This window comes from Pteropus alecto, unplaced genomic scaffold, assembly GCF_000325575.1.
Source record: "Pteropus alecto unplaced genomic scaffold, ASM32557v1 scaffold20, whole genome shotgun sequence".
In the NCBI taxonomy this organism is placed as follows: Eukaryota; Metazoa; Chordata; class Mammalia; order Chiroptera; family Pteropodidae; genus Pteropus; species Pteropus alecto.
In genome coordinates, this window is record NW_006436298.1 from 9,246,431 (window position 1) to 9,254,008 (window position 7,578).

At 43.6% G+C, this 7,578-nt stretch overlaps 1 long non-coding RNA gene across 1 annotated transcript in view; it reads right to left on the reverse strand.

The window, feature by feature from the left end:
- Positions 1-7,578, reverse strand: part of LOC112480633 — a 190,509-nt gene that overhangs the window by 510 nt on the left and 182,421 nt on the right. The window lies entirely within an intron of this gene.

The window sequence follows — 7,578 nt, forward strand, 5'->3', positions numbered from 1 at the left end:
AAACAAGTCCCAGAAACCCCCGTGGCCTGAAAAGCCTGTGTATTTGCCGAAAGTGAGCCATTTCTCAAAAGTCTGCACTTTGGAGTCAAAATGGACGTGAACTGAGTGCTGAAAGCCAGAGGTACCATATATAAATATATATGCATATATATTCTTATATATATATATGCACATATACAAATTGGAGATTTTTTAGGAAAAAAAGCTCTGTTGCTTTCAGGTCTTTAGGGAAGGCAGGCCCTTCCAAGCACATCCACCTACCCGGAGTGTGGACACAGGGAGTCCCAGAGCCACAATTAGCCATAGTCCCAGCTCATCCAAGAGGCCCCGGAGCTCCTTCCTGAGGCCTCTGCTCCTTCCTGTTTCTCAAATTTGAAAAGAAACTTCTGGACTAGAGCAGACACGTACTCAACTCCACCTTTCTGCCTGGGATGGTCTTTGTGGTCTGTGGATATTCATTCAAAATTAAGTAAACTAAATCTCAGAGAGTTGATCACACGGCTAATAAGTGACAGAATCAGAGTGTAGACACAGGGGCTTCCAGAGCCACAATTCAACCTGGTCCCTTCTCATCCAAGAGGCCTGTGACCCTGGCTGTGCCCCCACCGTCCCATACTCTGTCCTAGCTGCTGCTTAGTACCCAGAGGCCCTGTCCTTGAACCAAGACCCCAGACACCCCATCTCAGAACCCAGAAGTCTCAGGTCGGAATGCAGGAGTCAGCACCCGGCCAGCCCAGATGTCACCAACAGCAGCTTCAGGGTCCCCCCAGGCAGCAGACCATGCTGTGAGAAACCCCTCTCCACCATACAGCCAGAGACTTCCTGTGCAGAATCTCTATGCTGACCCCACAGGCTGCTCACTACCACCCCACAGTTCCCCCTGCTTTAGGGTATGGGAGTTTTCCTTAAGTCTGAACCCCAACCTGTCCCTCAACACAGACATGCCCAGAAATATACACAGGTGCCAACGACAGCCCCCCACCTCAATTCTCACATCTCCCTCCTCCACCCCTGCTCTGCAGTCAGAAGCTGAGGGACCCCAAGGGCAAATATGCACCCTGACCCCCAGAAAAAGGTCAGGACAGTGGGGACAGCAGCTTCTGATGCTTCACGCTGCCCAATCCTCCTCCGGGGCTGAGGAAAGATGCTCACGAATTTGGAGCCACCCCAAGGAGATCAATGGGACCCTGAGTGCTTGTCAAACGACTGTACCCAACTACCTGCAGAAGACTGAACATTCCCTACAAAGCCCCAGAGCCTGGAAAGCCTGTGCATTTGCCGCAAGTGAGAAATTTCTCAGAAGTCTGCAATTTTTGCTCAGAATGCACGTGAATAGAGTGTTTTAAGCCCGAGCTCCCATATATATACGTTTTGTAGAACGTAAGGCTGTGTTGCCCCCAGGTCTTTGGGGAAGGCAGGCCGTTCCAAGCACATCCGCCTTCCCGGAGTGTGGACACAGGGGATCCCAGAGCCACAATTAGACATAGTCCCAGTTCATCCAAGAGGCCCCGGGGCTCCTTCCTGAGGCCTCTGCTCCTTCTTGTTTCTCAATTTGAAAAGAAACTTCTGGACTAGAGCAGACAACTATCCCCGGTCATGTTTCTGCCTGGGATGGTCGTGAGGGTCCATGGATACTCATTCAAAATTAAGTAAACTAAGTCTCAGAGAGGTGATCACACAGCTAATAAGTGACAGAGTCAGATACAGACCCACAGCTGTTTGAAGTCGCCCCAAACTGACCTCTTACCACCTGGTGAAGTGGCCCCGGGGCTCCTTCCTGAAGCCTCTGCTCCTTTCTGTTTTCTCAATTTGAAATGAAACTTCTGGACCTGAGCAGACACCTCCCCACTGTTACATTTCTGCCTGGGATGGTCATGGTGGTTTGTAGATACTCATTCAAAATTCAGTAAACTAAGTCTCAGAGAGGTGATCACACGGCTAATAAGTGATAGAATCAGAGTGTGGACACAGGGGCTTCCAGAGCCACAATTCAACCTGGTCCCTTCTCATCCAAGAGGCCCAGGGGCTCCTTCCTGAGACCTCAATTCCTTCCTGCTTTTTCAATTTAATATCAGACTTCTGGACTGGTGCAGAAACTGCCCTCTCCTTCACCTTTCTTCCTGGGCTGGTCATGATGGTAGAAGGGTTGTCTGGGGCTACAGCCTCTCCTGATCCTTCTGTGTTTGCTTGTTTTTGTTTTCTTGTTTGTTTGTTTTGTTTGTGTTGACATCTGGGGACAATGGAAAGTTCCTCTCTTTAATCCTAGGCATCAGCATAATTCTGGCCTTGTCTAGATTCGTTTCTTGTTAATATTATAGAACTGAATTCTGGTAGACTCTACCTCCAAAGTCAGAGGCAGTGACAAGTCCTGATTAATGAGCTTCTTAGAGTTGTGGAATCAATTAGATCAAAGAAAATTAATTATCCAAGGAGTCTGTTGATTCCAAGTTAGCATTTGACTTTTTTTTACTTTTCTAGCTAGACAAAGTCATTATATCATTGCAAAATAAATAAATAAAATCATCGTTCTAATGCTCTGCTGGATGAAAAGTTAATGGTCTACCCTAATTCCCAAAAGATGCTTCCTAAATTATACAGTCAAATAGTGTTGAAATTAAGAGAGAGAAAATGCCAGAACTTGAGTGTGTTTTCTTCTCATTGTTAGATTCCCTGATGTCTGCCTAGCTCCCTCTCTCTATGGGTTTGGCATGGGTCCTCATTTTCCCAAGATCTCTCAGCACCCAACGTCCCACTTACAACTCTTCCTCCCAGTGTCTTAGGGACCTTGGGGATGGGGGTAGTGTCATGCATTCAGTCTCCAGAAACTAGTTGCCCTCATGTGGTCTGCATGTGTTCATAATGGCATGGTTGGAGTACATTAGCCAGTACCATCTGGGGCTCCTGGAGTAGTGTCTGGGAGCCCAGGACAGCTTAATCTCAGGCCAGAGGATGGGGAAATATATTGGATGATTATAGTTCCCTTTTAGGAAGGGAGAGTCTCTGGCATTAGGATGTCCACGACTGCTAAATCTATTATGGTCTCTGCTCCCTGTGAGTATTATAATAAGAATAGTCATCAGTCTGGCTATCACAGCTCCTTTCTGGCCACTATTCTCTGGTCTGATCCAGTCTGTGTCTAACAACATGTAAGGGTGTGTCGGTCTCTAGCTGGGGCTCCGGTCAGCCTTCGATCTGCTAATGTTGGAGAAGTCAAACCAGGCCACTTGATACTAAGTTGACAATCCCTGAAAAGACTGAGGCCTAATGTCCCCCTGGGGATAACTGCTGGGGAAAAGATATGTGTCCTGAATCCAGCACATCTGGCCCGTAGCACTTAATGTCTGTACCAGTGCTTCTCAATCTTTAAAATGCATAAAAATTACCCAGAGAGTCTCTTAAAACATCATTCTTGAGCCCCATTCCCTTTAAATCAGATTCAGTAAGTCTGGGGTGGCAACTGGGAATTTGGTGAAAATGTTTTCTATCTCCTTGCAACAAAGAGTGTGGTCCCCACCCACCAGCATTGCCATAACCCGGGAACCTGTAAAAAATCCAGGATCTTGGTCCCCACCCAGACTCACTGAATCTGAATTTTTGTTTTAACAAGGACATTCTTTGTGCCTTGAAGTTTGACATGCTGGTCTATATCATTCATTTAGTGCTGAACCCATGGGCATATCACAAACCTGGAAAGATCCTTAGGAGTTCAGATGCTCTAGGCCCTTTTCTTCGAAATGATAAATTGTTAATTCTATGTTGCTATTGCTTTGCATTATCAACTTTCTATGGATATTTGTGTCTTTTACCTAAACTGTAATAACCTCAAAGGACAGGCGGCTATGTCTTAAAATCCTCACTCAAAATATACTGCATATAGTAGGCACATATTAAGCATTTGTGTGTCGACTGGTTGATTGTGCCAATATTGTGAAGACACCTCATAAAATGAAGGTATGGTGTCTTTTTTATTCATAAAGAAAGCTGTATTACCAGCTGTGATCTGTGTTTAGTTTTTCATGTAAATTTACAAAACAGAAAGCTGAAGCACAATTTCAAATTTTCAATTTCTGAAGTCTCACTGGAATACCATCCCTATTCTGAGAGTGTGTTGTTATTGTGTTTATGGGCAAGGTATCTATGGTAATAAAGAGTTGGCTGGGAAGACCTTGTTCCTCTCAATTCCATGCAGTGCTAGATTTGAAAATTTTTACTTCAAGAGAAAAAAAAAATGGCATAGATGATAGAGGCTTTGTTCATCCCTCTCATGACCAAATCAAAGTTGTGACAGAAACAAGGAGCCAAGAGCAAGGAAAGTCACCTGGGATATAGATGAAAGGAAGCACTACAACTAGGGACAGAAATAATTAATCAGCCTGCAATGGTAGAGGGTAGGAGGAGGTGAAGATGCGAGGCTGCCCAGTCCCGAGTGGCTGAGTGGGACAGAGGCCGGCAGCTGCAGACTCCTCTTAAAGGGGCCATGTCCTCGAGTGGACATTTGCAGTGACAGACCTGCTCACTCTGAACACCAGCACTGGGTATGCTGCTCAGGGAGCACCAGGGACTTACAGGGGACACTGAGTTGTCAGAGTGAGGGCTGGAGGTGAGGATCTCTCCTGGACAGAAGCGCCAGCGGTATCCATTGTTCCTCTGTTGAGCCCTCCCCGCTCCCAGTGCACAGACTCAGTGCTGCCATAGCTGAGACATTATCAAACTGAATAACAGAGATTGTTCTGCCCAGAGGATTCCATGAAACTCTGTTTCCCTCAATTTGCGGCCTCACCCAAGCCACATCCAGGTGTGTCCTCTGCGAGTCAGGCACTTGCTCCTTGCTGAGCAGCACCAAGACTCACAGTGGTGGCAGCTGGCCTCAGTTTCTGGTGTAGTTTCTTGAGGCAACTATAAGCACAGCATCTGTGGATTGCTTGCTGAATCTTAACAGGTGGCCCTGGAGGGGCACAGGCTGGGGCTAAACTTGGCCTGCCGCTGGCCCTTCTCAGGACTGTGCCACTAGACACCTACTTCACAAATCCACACTTATAAGACCAGGAGACTTAAAAGCTTTGCTTAGTACATAGAAATAGACACATAAAGGCAGCCAAAATAGAAAGACAAAGAAGCAGAAACCATATGAGAACAGAACGGAGATCCAGGAATAATGGAGGCAAGCAATCTAACAGATGCAGAGCTCAAAACACTGGTTATAAAGATGCTCCATGAACTTAGGGGAAGTATAGATGAATTCAGTGAGAACTTTAACAAAGAGATAAAAAACAAAAATGAAAATGGAAATTATAAAAGGGACCCAGTCTGAAATGAAGAACACATTATCTGAGATGAAGAGTATATTAGATTGAATAAACAGAGTGGATAAAGAAGAGGATCGAACCACTGATACAGAGGATGAGGAAGCCAAGGACACTTAATCAGAATGGTAAGAAAAAAGAAGCCAAGACTATAATAATAATTTAAGGAGCCTATGGACACTATTAAATGTAAAAATATCTGTCATAGGAGAACCTTATTGAACACAAGACATTGAAGAGCTATTTGAAAAATAATGTTGGAAAACTTCCCTCACCTGGTGAAGGAAATAGACATACAACCCCAGAAAGCTCAGAGAGTCCCAAAAAAGAAGAACCCAAAGAGGCCCACACCAAGATGTATCATAATTAAAATGCCAAAGGTTAAATACAAGAAGAGAATCTTAAAAGCAGCAAGAGAAAAGCAATTAGTTACCCACAAGGGAGTACCCATAAGACTGGCAGCTGATTTCTCAAAAGAAACTATGCAGGACAGAAGGGCTTGGCATGAAATATTCAACGTGATGAAAACTCAGGATCTACAACCAAGAATACTTTATCCAGCAAAGCTATCATTTAGAGTCTGTACTGATAAAGAGCTTCCCAGACAAAAATAAACTAAGGAAATTTATCACCACCAAGCCAGTATTATAGGAAATGTTGGAGGGACTTCTTTAAGAAGAAAAAATGTGTATCAAAAACAGGAATAAAGAATGCTAATAACTACATTTCTATCAACAAGTACCTCAAATAGATAAGAATTAAGTTCTCCAACCAAAAGATAGAGTGGCTGAATGGATAAGAAAACAAGACCCCTACATGTACTGCCTACAAGAGATTCACTTCAGATTAAACACACACACAGACTAAAAAGAAAGGGATGGACTTGATGGACCTAGAAGATATTGCGCTGAATGAAATGGGTCAGATAGAGAAAAACAAATATCACATGATTTCACATAAATGTGGAATCTTAAGAATAAAATAAACAACAACAACAACAACAAAAGTGAAAATAAACTCATAGATACAGAGAATATTTTGAGGACTACTAGATGGGGGTTTGCGGGGAATGGCAAAAAAAAAGGCAAAGGGATTAAGAAGTACAAATGGAGAGTTGCAGAACAGACATGGAGCTATAGAGTGTAGCATGGGGAAGATGGTTAATAATATTGTAATAAATAGGTAAAGGGTAAGAGGGGTACTGGATTCAGTGGGGTGATCACTTTGCAAGTATGTGGATCTCTGGTCACTATGCTGTACAACTGAAACTAGTATATTATGGTATGCCAACTATAAGTGAAAAAAAAAACCCTCATTGAATCATGCAATGTAAATACGAGCAACTAATTGTCTATTATTCAATAAAGCTGGAGGGAAATGGATTATTGTTTCAGGCACTCAATTAAAAAAAAAGTTTTACTTCAAGGAATGACATAAATTCTAAATTGGGAGAAGTTTGAAAACAAACGAGTCTCCACTTGAAAACAGCAACTGATTTTGTCATGTCTTTCCAAGTAGACTATATTATTATTGTTTGAACATTTTGATAAAGGATAAGGATCTCATAAAGTCCTCATCAAACCTTAATGCTTAACTCAGAAATGCCTTCCAATACTAGCTGTCTTGCTCTCACCCAAAGCTAGAGACATGGCTCCTTCATACCCCAGAAGGTTGGAAGAGCAGAAAATGTGTTCACGACAAATATTTATTGGTTGTCTATTAGATGCAGCGTGGTCCACAGACCAACAGCATCAGTATCACCTGAGAGCTCATTAGAGATGTGGAATCTCAGGCCACAGCCCAGACTTCCTGAGTCAGAATCTGCATCTCAGTGATTTGTATGCACATTAACAGATAAGGACTGGCCCAGAGGCCTTTTGAAGCACAGGATGTGACATTAAAGTTAAAACTTCAGTGATAACAATAAGGAGACAGTTGTTTGGCTTGTCTGGGGTAGAGCAATCAAGCACAGGAAATACAAAGTAATGGCCAAGAGAGAGAGACGTGAGTGGGGAAGAACAGAAAGGCCAGTGTAGGTGGAACATGGCAGGAGAGGAGCAGAGGGTCAGAGAAGAAATAAAAACTATAAACAAAAGACTGATTCTACCATGCCCTGAAGCCACTGTTGGGAGCTTGAATTTACTGATAGACTTCAAGTGGGGAAAAATCATTATCTGATTCAGATTAGGGATATGTTTTTGAGAAAAAAATTCGCAGGTTTAGTCGATAAATTGGATGTGTGGTAGGACTCCAGGGAGTGAGGTATGAGGGAAAG